Here is a 14,348-nt window from a genome sequence, read left to right on the forward strand (position 1 = left end):
ACCTAACCAGTCATGGTTTTATATACTAGTTAACAATACCAAGCATATATTCTATCAGGTAGATCAAGTTTGAAATTCAAGTGGAGAGGGGTTGGTTACTCCTATAGCATATGTACCAGTGGGCATATCTTGCTCAACCTGTTGCTTACTGTAACAGCTCACGAAGTTCCAACCTGGATAAAACTGCTGATTATTTTATTACCTAGTAGCATACATAGCACTTCCCAGCATTGTGAAAGCTGGACTGTAGAGGTGAACTTCCAGGTCAATATCAACATGATTTCTGTGTATCCTAGGACTCAATTACATGATATCTTTTTCAATAATGTCTGGCCATCAAATTTCACAGAGTATCCAAGTACAATTGTAATAGTCTGTACTAATGGGGGTCTATGATACTCCAATAACCTATAATTCAAAAAATATAACCCATTTATGGTGGTACACTTTTTATTTGATGGTTTGTGATATCTAGGGAAAGTATTTTCCTACATTATATGAAAACATTATTTAAAGTCATTTTATATGAATTTATTTTAAAAAGTGTTTACCATAGTTCATTTTCAAAATTATTTAGTGTTAGTTATTCCACTCTACTCTAATTGTGCCCCATCTGTCAACCCATTTAACTCTTCCTGTTCTATGATTTACACTGCCTGTATTCTATCTCATTTCCCTTGAAATTCAACCCCCATAACCCCTTACTAATGTCAACCCTTCTGTTCGTTCTCCAATTTAAGAACACATATCTAAGTATTCCAGTGTAGCATTCACATATAAGATAGAATATGCTGGGTTTTTTTAAAATTTTATTTAAATCCTGATTTTATCCTCCTCTGACTGTTCCACATCCCATTACTATTCTCCCCATCTCTATGAGGATGTCTCCACCCCCCAGCCCCAACCCCACCAGTCTTACCCACTCCTTGGGGCCTCAAGTCTCTTTAGGGTTAGGTGCATCTTCTCTGACTGATTCCAGATCTGGCAGTCCTCTGCTGTATATGTGTTGGGGGCTTCATATCAGCTGGGGTATGCTGCCTGGTTGGTGGCTCAGTGTCTGAGAGCTCTCAGGAGTCCAAGTTAGTTGAGACTGCTGGTCCTCCTACAGGGTCACCCCCCTCTTCAGCTTCTTCCAGCTTTTCCCTAATTCAACCACAGGGGTCATCAGCTTCTGTCCATTGGTTGGGTGACTCTTTGAGCTGCTTGTTGGGTCTTTTGGAGGTCAGTCAGTCATGATAGGCCCATTTTTGTGACCACACTATAGCCTCAGTAATAGTGTCAGGTCTTGCCCCCCCCCCCTTGTGCTGGATCCCAATTTGCATCTGTTCTTAAACCTCCATTTCTCCAGGCTCTTCTCCATTTTTGTCCCTGCAGTGTTTTTGGATAGGAACAATTCTGGATCAGAGTTTTTGACTGAAGAATGGCAACCCCATCCATCCACTTGATGCCCTGTCTTTCTACTGGAGGTGGACTCTACAAGTTCTTTCTCCCCAGTGTTGGGTATTTGTTTATTTGGTCTGCATTATCTCATTTAGAATGATAGTTTCTAACTCTAGCCATTTACATACACATTTTATTTCTTTATAGGCAAATAACAGCCCATTATGCATGCATGTCACATTTTCATTATCTATTCAACTGTTGATGGGCATCTAGGCTTATATCTGGTTCATTGCTACTATGAATCAAGCAGCAATGAATGTAAATGATGACCATATATCTCTGTAGGTGGAAGCAGTTCTTTGAGTATGTGTTTCTCAGGGAGTAAAGCTAGATTTTATGGTAGATCTATTCCTAGCATTTTGTGGAGCCTCCACATCGATTTCCATAGTGGCTATACTAGTTTATACTCCCACCAGCAATGAATATATATTCTCCTTTCTCTACCAAGACATCAGCATATATTATTTTGATCTTAGCCATTCTGACAAGAGTATGATAAATTCCAAAGTAGTTTTAATTTACATTTCCCCAATGGCTAAGTATAGTGAACATTAAAAAAAATCTCAGTCATTTCTTTATTCTTTTGAGAACCTTGTGTCTAATTCCATTCCCCAATCTTTAACTATATTGATTTTCCTAGTGTTTAGCTTTTGCTGTTATTTTTGTTTGTTTATTTTTGTTCTTGTTGCTGTTAGTTATCTGTATATGCCCCAGGTTAAAAGAATGGCTCAGTCTTACTAAATGTGCAGAATGTAAGATATTAAGTAATTCTGAGAATGGGACTTCCATAATTATACATAAAATAACACTGTTAGGTTTTGTAGAAGCTAGAAGATAAAGAACAGAGAGCAATACTTCTTCTCAGGCTGGACCCTTAACACCTTTGAATCCATTATACAGAACCTAGTCAGATGACTGAACTGACTGTAAGAGAGACCAATGTATATAGTCTATCTGCTGGGATGAAAATTCTGTATGTAACTCCTTTATTGGTGAGTTCAGACAGGACATGGATGTTGCCAGCTAATTACCTCGTGTGATCTCCCATTACCTATGCCAGTGCTCAGGGAATAAACAAGTGAATCAGCGGGCTTTTTTAAAAAGAGATGATGAAAGATAATGTCAGTAAGATAAAATGTGAAAAAGAAGCCATCAGAACTGACAGCGCTGCTCCAGGATCTTCATGCTCATATCCGCACATAAAAGTAACTCTAGTGCAGGAGGTCCTGGTACATGATAACATGAAAGCCAATAAACTCTCAACAGTCACGTGGGGTGGTTTGAAATGTAGAGTCACATCCACTCTCATGAGTGCTGCCTGATACTTTGCAATGTGAGAAACGGTACAAAATACAAGCTTAACCATAATGCAGCATCTACGTTATCTTACACAGGTTACTTTATGTATAGCTATTACGCTTATTATAAAATCCTGTATGCTTATAAGGTACCAATACACTGCAGAATAGTCACATAGTAATTTATACAACTGTTACACACTGCAGTAGAATTTTAATTTCAGAGAATAGAAAAAGTATGTAAGTTACTACACTGCCATGGCAATTAGCAAGGCATTTTAGGATATCATTTATATCATATTTATCATAGTCTATTAATGTCCATTTTTATTGTACAGAAATATATCTGTGGAGCTAGGAAGCAACCTCGGCAGTTAAGAGAACTTACTGTTTTTGCAAATGAAGTTTGATTACCAGCACTCACATCTTGTATTTCATACCTGCTGGTAACTTCAAGCTCTGGGAATATTACACCTATTCTTCATACCTGTAGACACTTGTGCATTTGTATACACACACACACACACACACACACACACACACTCACACAAACACACCCAAATACTGAAAATCAAAAATAAATCTTTATATACACATATATGCATATCTGTGTGTGTAATTTAGCCCAAATACCCAGTTCAACATATTCCCAAACTGTACATATATTGAAGATGAATGCTTACAAAGTTTAGCTCCAGATATGCAGTTTCTCCAGATGACTCATGAACTGGTCTGTGTGATTAACAAAATCGTCAAATAAACTACACTTACCCAGGGGAGAAATGTCAATATTTTTCTCGGACCAGCTAAAATTGTTTCAGTGGCTACAATATCTGACACCTTCACCCCATCTTGAAATTTCTTCCACTTCCTGTCATATCACCAAGAACAATTACATTCCCTGACCTTTGGGTTTGGCATAATGAATCTTTCAATGTTTCCCATGAAAATCACGATCACTCTGAATTGACAGTTAATATTTCTGAACATAGACATAAAAAGATGTTGAAGGAGCAGGGAGTTATCCTGACTGTTGCTTGCCTGTGGATCATATTCCTCTAACCAGGTTGCCATGTTTGGCTTCAGTGGAAGAGGATGTACCTATTCTGGCAGTGGTTGAGGTACCAGAGTGTGTCAGTACTGGGGTGGTCAGGGAGAGGGCTTTTCAGACATGAATGGATAGGGTGTTGGAGGGAAAGAGGAATGTGAGTGGGGGACTAGGAGAAGGGTTCTGCAATTGGGATATAAAGTGAATAAATAAATAAACTAATAAAAACTATGCTAAAAGCTATGCTAAGCTAACTTAGCTTCTTCTTCAGAAGCTAAGATACTGGTCAAGAGTATGATCCAATGTCAGGAGAGGTCTGTAAGGGCTCATACTAACTTAATGAGAAACACTTCAGGATTAGTAAAGCATATGCCTGGATGGTGGGTGTGTGGGTATTTCCAAAAAGCTTGGGTAAAATTGGGAGATCTATCTTGAACATGAGTGGCACTATCCAATAGTGCCTGGAGGACCCAATCATAGTAGAAGTAATTGGGGAAAGCAGATGGTGCAGACATTTTCTCTCTGCTTCCTGTTACCCTAATGGTGGTTTGTGTGTGGTGCCTCTCTTCCCCAGCATGATGGACTGAGTCCTCTGATACAGTGAAGAAAGAAAACCTTCCTTCATCTTTTTCAGGCTATCATTAACAGCAACAAACAGTCCAACATAGGGTCCTCATAAAATGCTGGAGAGAGGCAGGAAATAAAAGAAAACCAAACTTTTATCAGAATAGCTCCATTCTTAGGAACCAAGCATTATGAAAGGATTTTTGATTCATCAACATGTGACATTCTGTCTGATCCTGACACATGGAACTTTGTCACTCTACAAAATTCACCATCTTTTCTGTTCAATCTCTTCATTCTTTCCTTAACATTTATTTCATTCTTCTTCTATCTCTGTGTGTATATACAAGTGTGCGTGTGTGTGTGCATGTGCGTGTGTGTGTTCATGTGTGCGTGTGTGTGTGTGTGTATGTGTGAAAGTCTGTGTAGGTACATTCATGTGAGTGTAGTCAGCCTGCAGGCCAAAGAGGTTTGATCAAAGTTACAGGAAGTATAAACCACACAACACCAGTGTTCAGAGACAAACCTGGGTCCTCTGCAAGAGCACTAATACTTCTTAACCACTGAGCCATCTTTCCACCCTGTAACAACTATTTCTTTTATTTATAATGAGGAAATGCTATTTTGATTTCTGTCACAGTATAGGATATATATATATATGTATATATATATATACATAAAGATGTCATTTTGCAAAGGACACATACATGTATATCCTGATTTTTATTAATACTTAGATAATAGATTATAGAAAAATGTATCATATGAAGTAAGAGAGAGCTTTATAATAAGAACTACCATGCATTTTAAACCCTGATCTACTGCACAATTTACACCTCTTATCTCATTACTCCCTACCATGAATCTATAATAGAAGCTAAGGCTTAAGGGTATTCCCTCATCTTCCCAAGGTCATGTGCTGAAAGCCTGGTGGAATATTTAGTTAAATGGAAACTTCTAGTTTCCTTAATATAGTAGATGGGCCAGCTTGGTGAAGCTACAAGCTTTTCTATCTAGGTGCCATCTCTAGCATGTCTTAATTAGATGGCAGGAAGGAGATGATACATCTCTAATTTGATGATAAAGGTTTTCACCTGACGATTACGAGGTCAGTGTTTATAGAGTTTCTGGCAGGACATAATCTGTTTATGACAGAATAATCCTCCATTGAAGGTAAAATTAAGGAGTAGATTTGAATTTGCAGTGAATAATCCTGGCAAGTGACTAAAGAAGTTGCTAAAAGCTCACTTTGAGTGTGATGGCTGATTGAGTCACAGATGGGCCACTGTACCTTTGGCATAGGGAAATAAGGTTCATCTGAACATTTTCAGGCAAGTATCACAAAATCAGCTGGTGAGGTGTGCTTAGATCTACAGTCAGGCTTAATGAATATAGGTTCTGGAGTCAGTGCTGATTCAAATGCGGAGTTGTTATATCATCGTCTATGTTAGTCAGTACTGTCTTACATTTTGAAAATGAAAATGAGGCACAGTCTTAATACCAATCTTCAAGTGCATGTGGAAGAAACTAACAAGTAAACTGATCATCTGTGATGGAGCATCAGGGGAAAGAACATTAACCACATCATTGTGACCAACAGGAGCAACTTGTACACTTTTTCTGGGACTAACGCTCAAGGGCAATTTAGAGCACCATTCCCACACATCTGTGGGAGAATAAGATTGCCGTCCAACAGCTATTGCAAACATGAACTCACCTATACAGAGGAATTGTCTTTTATAATTGAAAGCATGGCCAGGGGCACTTTTATGTCCCTGACAGTCCACCCAAGTTGACAGGGTTTTACAGGGAATTTATGGCTGTGAGACTTGAGGGAATAGACTCCTGCCTCTCTTTCAAAAGTCCATTAGAAAGAAAGAAGATGAAGGATCCACAGATACAGGCACAACTGCTGAGAGCTCAGGTAGGAGGGGGTAATGTTTCCTGGCTCTGAAGTCACATTATAAATGATGTTTCCTTGAAGAGCAGTTCTGGTTTGACTTTCCTGAATCATTCAGCCCAGGACTTGCAGCTGTGAACCATGACATGTAGAGAAGAACACTTCCTCTCAGCACAGATTTATAGGGGGGAATTCTTCGGAGATACTGGACGTTGTGAAGACTGCGTGATGAACTGGCATCTATGAAATCCAGTCTGGGAACTTTTAAAATGATTCCTGTCAAGCTCTTGGACACTGCAAGCAACTTAATGGACAAGAGCTGGAAATTGACTTTAATGGACAAGAATCATGACCGCCATTAACAGTTTGAAGGTGCAGGATTACATGGCACATTGGAGATCGGCTTGGGAATTTAAGTAATGTTGTATCTACCACTGCAGGGGGAGAAGCTAAAAATGCCAGACGCCTCAACCAAAATTCTTCATGCATACTGTACCTTTAAGGGGAAGCATAGCATTCTCCTATTTTAGCTGGAAAAAAATATCAGGATTTCTGGTTTCTTTTGTCCAGGGACAGAACCAGTCTGTCTGGATTCTTCATACATTGTTACATATTTTTGTCAAATCTATGTTTTTTTTTCTATAGTGTCTCATTTTAGGCTAGCCTAAAACTCACTATGTAGACCAGAGAGGCCTTGAACTCTTACAGATTCTCCTGATTCTGACTACTGACCGCAAAGATTAAAGACATGCACCACCATGTCTGGCTTTTAATCTCTGTTAAATGTAGTATAGTTTTAAACAGTTTAAGATATGAAGAAAAAAACTGAATATATATAAGCATGTGTGCTCCCTTGGCGAAAAAATAAGCAATGTTTTGAGACATGCATTGACGATTCATGGTCCTTTACTTGAAACAGAGGTGGCAACTGTCTTGGGGGTATCTGAATTCAATGTACTAAGCTCCCCAAGAAAGGCCTCAAGCAAGACACCATAGTTGGACAAAATAATATTTCTGATGAGAAGACCATGGAAATAATATTAAATTGGCAATCCAAAAACTATAAACTGTTATCTTCTAGGCTCAAGTGAAAGTTTACCATCAACTTTACATAAGTCTAGTTGAGAGGTCCTGCTTAATGAGTTAAGGAAAGTACCATGTTTTTTTTCAAATCTTTCATGTTCCTTGCTGTAAGACATCACCTAATTTGATTCTCAGAAACCTATTCTGGTGAAGAAGAGATGATTGCTCTAGCTGCTATTCAATGGTTTTGTTTTGTTTTATTTGTTTATTTTTTTTGTTCTGTTTTCTTTAACATCAAAAGAGAATGTTTGGTTCTATGCTTCCTGTCCCTATTTTGCATTGATTTAGGTCCAGAAGTTAGGTGTTGGAACCCATCAATGTGGAGAACACTTCTGTAAGATAATGGACAGAGAAAAAAGTCACAAGGACCTGGGTCAAAGTGCAGCTTTATCTGGATATCTAGTCCATGCCACTGCAGCAAGTGGTCTGACTGGTTTAAACAATGCATGTTTATGTCCCTCAGCTAGGGAGAACTGTGTGTTCAGGATCATCTGAATCATCTGTTGATTTGGTCCTTGGCGTATTGCTCCTTTTGAGGTCCATTCTTACTGTGTACTCATAACCATGTACACAGAGAAAAGACACTCTTCTTAATTGTCACTATTCCCTGAATGGGTGGCTCTTTTTTCTCATGCCTTCATTTAAACACAATTACCTCCCAGCGTCATCACACTGAGAGGTGGCCAGAGCATCTGTATATTATTTGAGGGAGAACACATTAAGTTCATGAGAGACTCATTTCTCCATGCTCCATTAAGCAACTGAGTTCATTTTGTTCCTACATTTCAAAGGAGCACTATCATGGTGCCTGTTGCAGAGGCTCTGTAGTAGATATGGTCTTCATGTGGGCCCTGAGCAAATGGATAAGCTATTGGCTGTATGTGGGGTATGTTCTTCTACCTGGGCTGTCTTATTGGATTTTTAAAATTTACATTTTAAATGTTATTCCCTTTCCCACCTGCCACACTATCCCATCCTCCCTCCCCCTGCTTCTATGAGGGTGCTTCCTAACCCACCCACCCACTCCCATGTGGTTTGTGAATTATATCTTGGATATTCCAAGCGTTTGGGCTGCCCACGCTTTCCCTACTTATTCAATATAGTACTTGAAGTCCTAGCCAGAGCAATTAGATAATAAAAAGAGGCCAAAGGGATACAAACTGGAAAGGAAGAAGTCAAAATATCACTATTTGCAGATGGTACGATAGTATACTTAAGTGACCCCAAAAGTTCCAACAGAGAACTACTAAACCTGATAAACACCGTCAGCAAAGTGGCTGGGTATGAAATTAACTCAAATCAATCAGTAGTCTTCCTCTTATCCCTGAGGTTTACTCAGCTGTCTGTAATCTTTGTAGCGTCGTGGCCCTTTCCTTCCACAGTTTGGAATGCTTGTTGGTGTCTTCTTCAACTTGTGTTCAGCAGCTAGTGAAATTTTCTAAGAATGGCTTCTGGCGTTCATAAGAGACACAATTGCAGAGAAATCTCCCTGATCTCCAGACTCATCAAATTGTTTCACCCCTCTTCCTCAATGTTTCCTGAGCCTTAAGGATTGAAGTGTTTGGAGGTATAGCCACTAAGGGGTGGGGGCTGTTTTACATAGCTCTGCATTCTCATTGGCTGTAAGTTTTGTAGTAAATGAAATACTCTTTGACGAGGGGTGAAGAACACAGTTATCTGTGGGTATAAGGATAAATATTTATTCATTGCTTTTCAGGAATGATGTCGGTTTAATAAATTAATTGTTTCAGATTCTTTCAATAACTGATTTCTCTAGCACTAAGTAGTTAGCTAGGTTTCTACTTCCTGTTGAGCGGCTCCTATATCCAATTAGAGAACGGTTGGTTACTTTCAGGGTTTATGTGCCATTCACCTAGTGAGTTGTATTATGCTGGCTGCTGATATGGTTCATAGCTGGGTAAGACTGTTTGTTGCCTCCGTCCTTTGGAAGTTTATAGAGCATCCCTGTTTTCATAAAAGCTAGTCCTCAGAAGGGTCAGTTTTAGCTCATGGGTCTTCCTGGGTCCTGTTTCAGAAACACACGGTATATTCAGCAATAGCAACTTACGCTCCTTTTCTGGGAGAACCTCAGGGCTACAGATATAGGATGTGTGTTCAAAGACTTGGCCAACAACTGACAAAGGGACTTCTCATGGCATTGGGTTTTTGTTAGGTAATCTTTAGCTCTTAGATAAAAGTTCATTGAAACTATATACATATATCTATACATTGAGTTTTGTGTATTATAGATTTTTAATGCTACAGTAGTTAATGGTATGATTCCTTGTACCTTTCACAGATATCGATATTGTTATTTTACCTACTTTCCTCTGACTTCTGTATTTAACTCCCTTCCCCTGCCCCATCCCTAAGAAGCTCCCTCATTTTTCCAATTTCCCCTACCAAGTCAATCAAGTCTGAATTTCCCAACTCAAAATGACCTTTTCTAGTTCCATCTATTTACTTAGCAAGTTTATGATTTTATTTTTCATTACAGCTGAACCATGTTCCACAAATTGTATGTGCCACATTTATATTATCCATCCACATGGCAACCTCTTATCTCTCAGGAACATTCAGCCCAAATGAATTCTTTAGTTGCCTTAGTCATTGTCTTAAGATTTTCAATGCTGTGACCAAACACCATGACCAAAAACAATGTGGGGAGGAAGGGATTTACTCTGGCTTTTCATGTCCACATCATAATCCATCATCAAAGTAAGCCAGGGCAAGAACTCAAGATGAGACCTGAAGACATAGAAAAGTGGTTAGTGTTGGACTGTTCCTCTTGGCTTGCTCAGCCCGCTTTCTTATACTACAAAGGACCACCTGTCCCAGGGACGGCACCATTCACAGAAAAGTGAGTCCTCCTACATTAATTGTCTATCACGAAAATGATACACAGGCTTTCTCACAGTCCTATCTGGTGGTGGCAGTATTTCTCGATTAAGGTTTCCTTTTCTCAAATAACTCTAGCTTTTGTCAAGTTGACACAAAACCAGCTAGTACAGTCATGGTATTTTATCAGAACAATAGAAAAGCAGCTAATACGTTACTCTGGAGGAGTGCCTGGTAATCACTCTATCTACACAATGAGGATGAAAAAAAGAGCAGGCGACAAATATCTAGTTAGATGGAGGAGCTAAATTTCAGTTGAGTAGCCTTAAATTTCTCCTATGAGCATTTTCATGAAAGAAGTAGTACTGACCTTTTCACTCTCCTGTAATCTTTTCACTCATTTAATTAGCATGTGCATAGTCTGAACAAAATTCCAGATATGACTTTAACCTATAGATTTTCTATGTTCTGCTAAATACATAAAAAAATGAATGAATGAGTTATTTTCTGAGTCAGTCTTTGGAGAAGGTTTTATTAAACACACAAAAAAAACCTCTCATATCTATTGATGGGGAAGATAGTTAATATTATGTCAAAAATTCATAAAAATAAATTTAAAAAAAGATAGGATCCTTAACATAACCAAAGAACATATACATGCAACACACACACACACACACACACACACACACACACACACACACACACACACACACACTACACTACTCATGGAGTAACACTGCTGACTTCCCAGAAGCTTCAACTTCACTGATCTGTCCTTACCTAGGCAATCACAGTAATTCTCCATAACCTAACCTGCTAAAGCTCTTTCCCCCATCTGAATAAAAAAATAATTAGATTCCATCCTGGTAGATATGATTTCCTTCAACCGTCCTAAAGTTTTGTTGTACAAGACCTATCTCCTTCCCCTCAGTCCCACTTAGTGTATTAACACGTAGGCCGCGGGCTTAGGTAGACAGTGTAGAAATGCCTTGCATCTTATTATAGTTCTCCTCAGAAACCTGCACTAATATCTAGAAGCATTCTTCAATGGGCAGATAGGCAAATGGATGAATCAGTGATGAACTATAATTTACATTACATTACATTAATTTACATTTACATTAATGTAATTTACATTAATTTTTATCCTCATTTCATTTGGAGTGATGTTTTATTTGACTCCACCAGAACAAAAGAATGCATGTGACAAAAAAAAATAATGCTAAGACTACATTCTAAACAAATCTTGGAAGTCCATATAATCTTTGCAATGTATTGACTGTCAAAGTTATAGATAAACTGGCAGGTTCCATGAAGGAGAGAATGTGACAACACAGACATTGAAATGGAGCTATTTATTTTTGTGAGTTAAAGTGACCATATAACTCATAAGTATTGCGGAAACCTGTAAATTCCTGAAGATTCATGTTGTGCTGTATCACAGGGAATGGCTCATAATTTATCTGTGAGGCTTCCTTTGGTGTGCTCAGCCTGAATATTTCAGCATAAAATTTTCTTTCTCTTTGTTGATACAGAAATGCAACTATGATTGTCTGGCAACAGAATTGTCTCAGAATAATAGTTTAGACACTTGGGCCTGTTTGATGGATGGCGAAGGTGACTGGAGAGCAGTGCTGACAACCTCACTGATGTCATCAAGCCCCTCCCACTTTTCTCCACCATCCACCCAGAAATGCATCAGAATTTGCAACTGTACAAAGGGAATATTTATTTGTATCTCTTATCTGTGGAAGTCAATAATGATCTATGGCTTTAAGTGTTTTCTCTTGCTGAGGGCACAGATCCTCTTATATGATCAAGTGAGAAATCTGCACAGACATTAATGTCATGATCTGCTGACATGACTGGTCAGAGCTCCAGATAGGATACACGTAAAAGCTGTGGGCTAAACCTTGTGTCCATATACAATTCACATGATGAGCCACTACTCATCAGTGAGATGGCATTTGGTCATAAGGGCTATAAAAGATAATTATGGTTAGATGAGACCATGAATGCAGGCCCTATGATGGGGTTAATACTCTTATTTAACAGAAAATGCCCCTTTTCTTTCTCTATGCATTAACTATCAATAGAATTCATGAATACACACCCAGAAAGAACTCTCACATCAAATATGGACTCCAATGACACCCGATTTGTCAACCTCCAGGTTCTAGAACGTGTATTTTTGATGACACTTTGTCTATGATGTTGTGATATGGTGGTCTGAACAGACAAAAACAGACATCTTGGAGAAGATTACAGTAATGCCTCTTGTGGATTTTTTACTCTGTAAGATAAACATAAAGTTTTCTTAACCAATTGTTATGCATGCTTCATTTGGATGATTCTCCCTGCCATACCCTGTCCATTCTCTTTGCCCTTCACCATCCCAGCTTCTGCTGCCCTAATACTCCTTCTTCCACTTAAAGGTCTCAGGTGTTCTCTCTTTTCTTTTCTTGTCCCTCCTTGAATTCTTTTCTTCCACCTCACACTCTTGGCTCCTACCCACATTTCTTTCTGTGTGGAAGATTTAACAGTTACTGTGTATGTAATATGTGTGCACATGCAAATGCACATGTTCCTGTGAATGTTGGTGTGTGGCATGCAAGCCACAGCATGTGTGACAATCAGAGGGAAACTACCTGTGTCAAACTTTCCTTTTCACCTAGTTTGAGACAGGATTTGCTTGCTTGACAATACATATTTCAAGCCAGCTACACTTTGAAATTCTGGGAGTTCTGTTTCTACCTCTCACATCACCATAGGAGTACTGGGAATATAACTATACACTATCACATGCAGCTCTTTGTGGGTATTGGGGATTTGAACTCAGATCCTGTGCTTTACTATTGAGCCTTATTTCTAAAAAGCAGTTCATTCTATGCTTCTGTTGTAATTTTCTTAATATTCTCTTTTGTTCATTTAACCTATATATCTTTTTAAAATATTGCATACATTTGATATTTGACAGTGATCTGTGAAAGGAATAAGAATATTGAAAATATATGCAATTCTAGCCTCAACTAATGATGCTCCAACCTCCATGTTCTAAACAGTGATTGGTTTCAAAAACTCCATCACATGGACGCACAAAGATAGACATGCTTCCTCCAAACCTGGTCCTGGTAAGATCTCAAAGAATGGAACTTCCAGGTTGTTTCATCTCAGAATTTATGCTATTTCTTAATGCCACGAGTAGAAAATAAAGGCCCTTTAATAGATATTTGAAGTAGCAAAATCAACTGAAGTCCTCACATGCAGTTGCCTGTATTCCCAGCTCTACTGAGAACGTTTCTAGAGGCAGAAATTCATGAGTTGATGTTCCTGTAGACATGAGATACTAAGGATTCCTCACCTATCTGCCATCCCTGAACCAAAATTTGCCAGAGCAGAGCTTTGCCTTCCTGGGTTGAACCCCAGTCCATTCTGTCCTTAGAGGCTCCTGTATCCATGCCTTTTGGGAGTTTAACATTGCTTTAAATCATTCCAATTTTCTGCAATCTTTCTGGGTTCCGAATTCTCATTTCAAGTTTGACGCTTGGACATGAGTACTTAAATTTAAGTTCCAGATTAACTCATTTTCTAAGTAAGGATACTTCTCTGAACTCACTCTTATGTGGGACGCATTGGATGATAGAGTGGTCAGGAGAAGTGGTTCTCAAACTTCTCAAGTCATTTATTAAAACGTATTTTTGTTTTAACATGCTGACTAACAGAAAATTTGAGAGGAGAAAGTTGGTATTCAGATCTCAAATCTATGCCTGTGATTCCCCCAAGCCCCAGGACACCATCTCAGGGTCATGTTATTGTTCCTTTTGATAATATCTGGTTTTTTTTATCTTCATTTTGAAGACAGCCACTTGGACTAAACCAATTTGGTCATAATACAAACAAAATCAAATAAAATGGATGACTCCCTTACATCTTTGCTTTTAAGTATGTCACCTTGGATAGATGACATGACTTCTCTTAAGTCTCAGGTTCCTCATTTCAAATGGAGTCAGGAGAACCTCTTTTTATAAACATGCATGGTTGTGCAACATGCCTGTCTTAGGTGTTCAAATGAATTCCTTCGGCATGCTATGTAATGGAGAATGAAACAGTCACATACACACAATTCAACCATCTGGAACATCTGTGGGAATAAGAGAGTAAAGTGGAATGC

This window comes from Rattus norvegicus, chromosome 14 (assembly GCF_036323735.1).
Source record: "Rattus norvegicus strain BN/NHsdMcwi chromosome 14, GRCr8, whole genome shotgun sequence".
Taxonomy (NCBI): domain Eukaryota; kingdom Metazoa; phylum Chordata; class Mammalia; order Rodentia; family Muridae; genus Rattus; species Rattus norvegicus.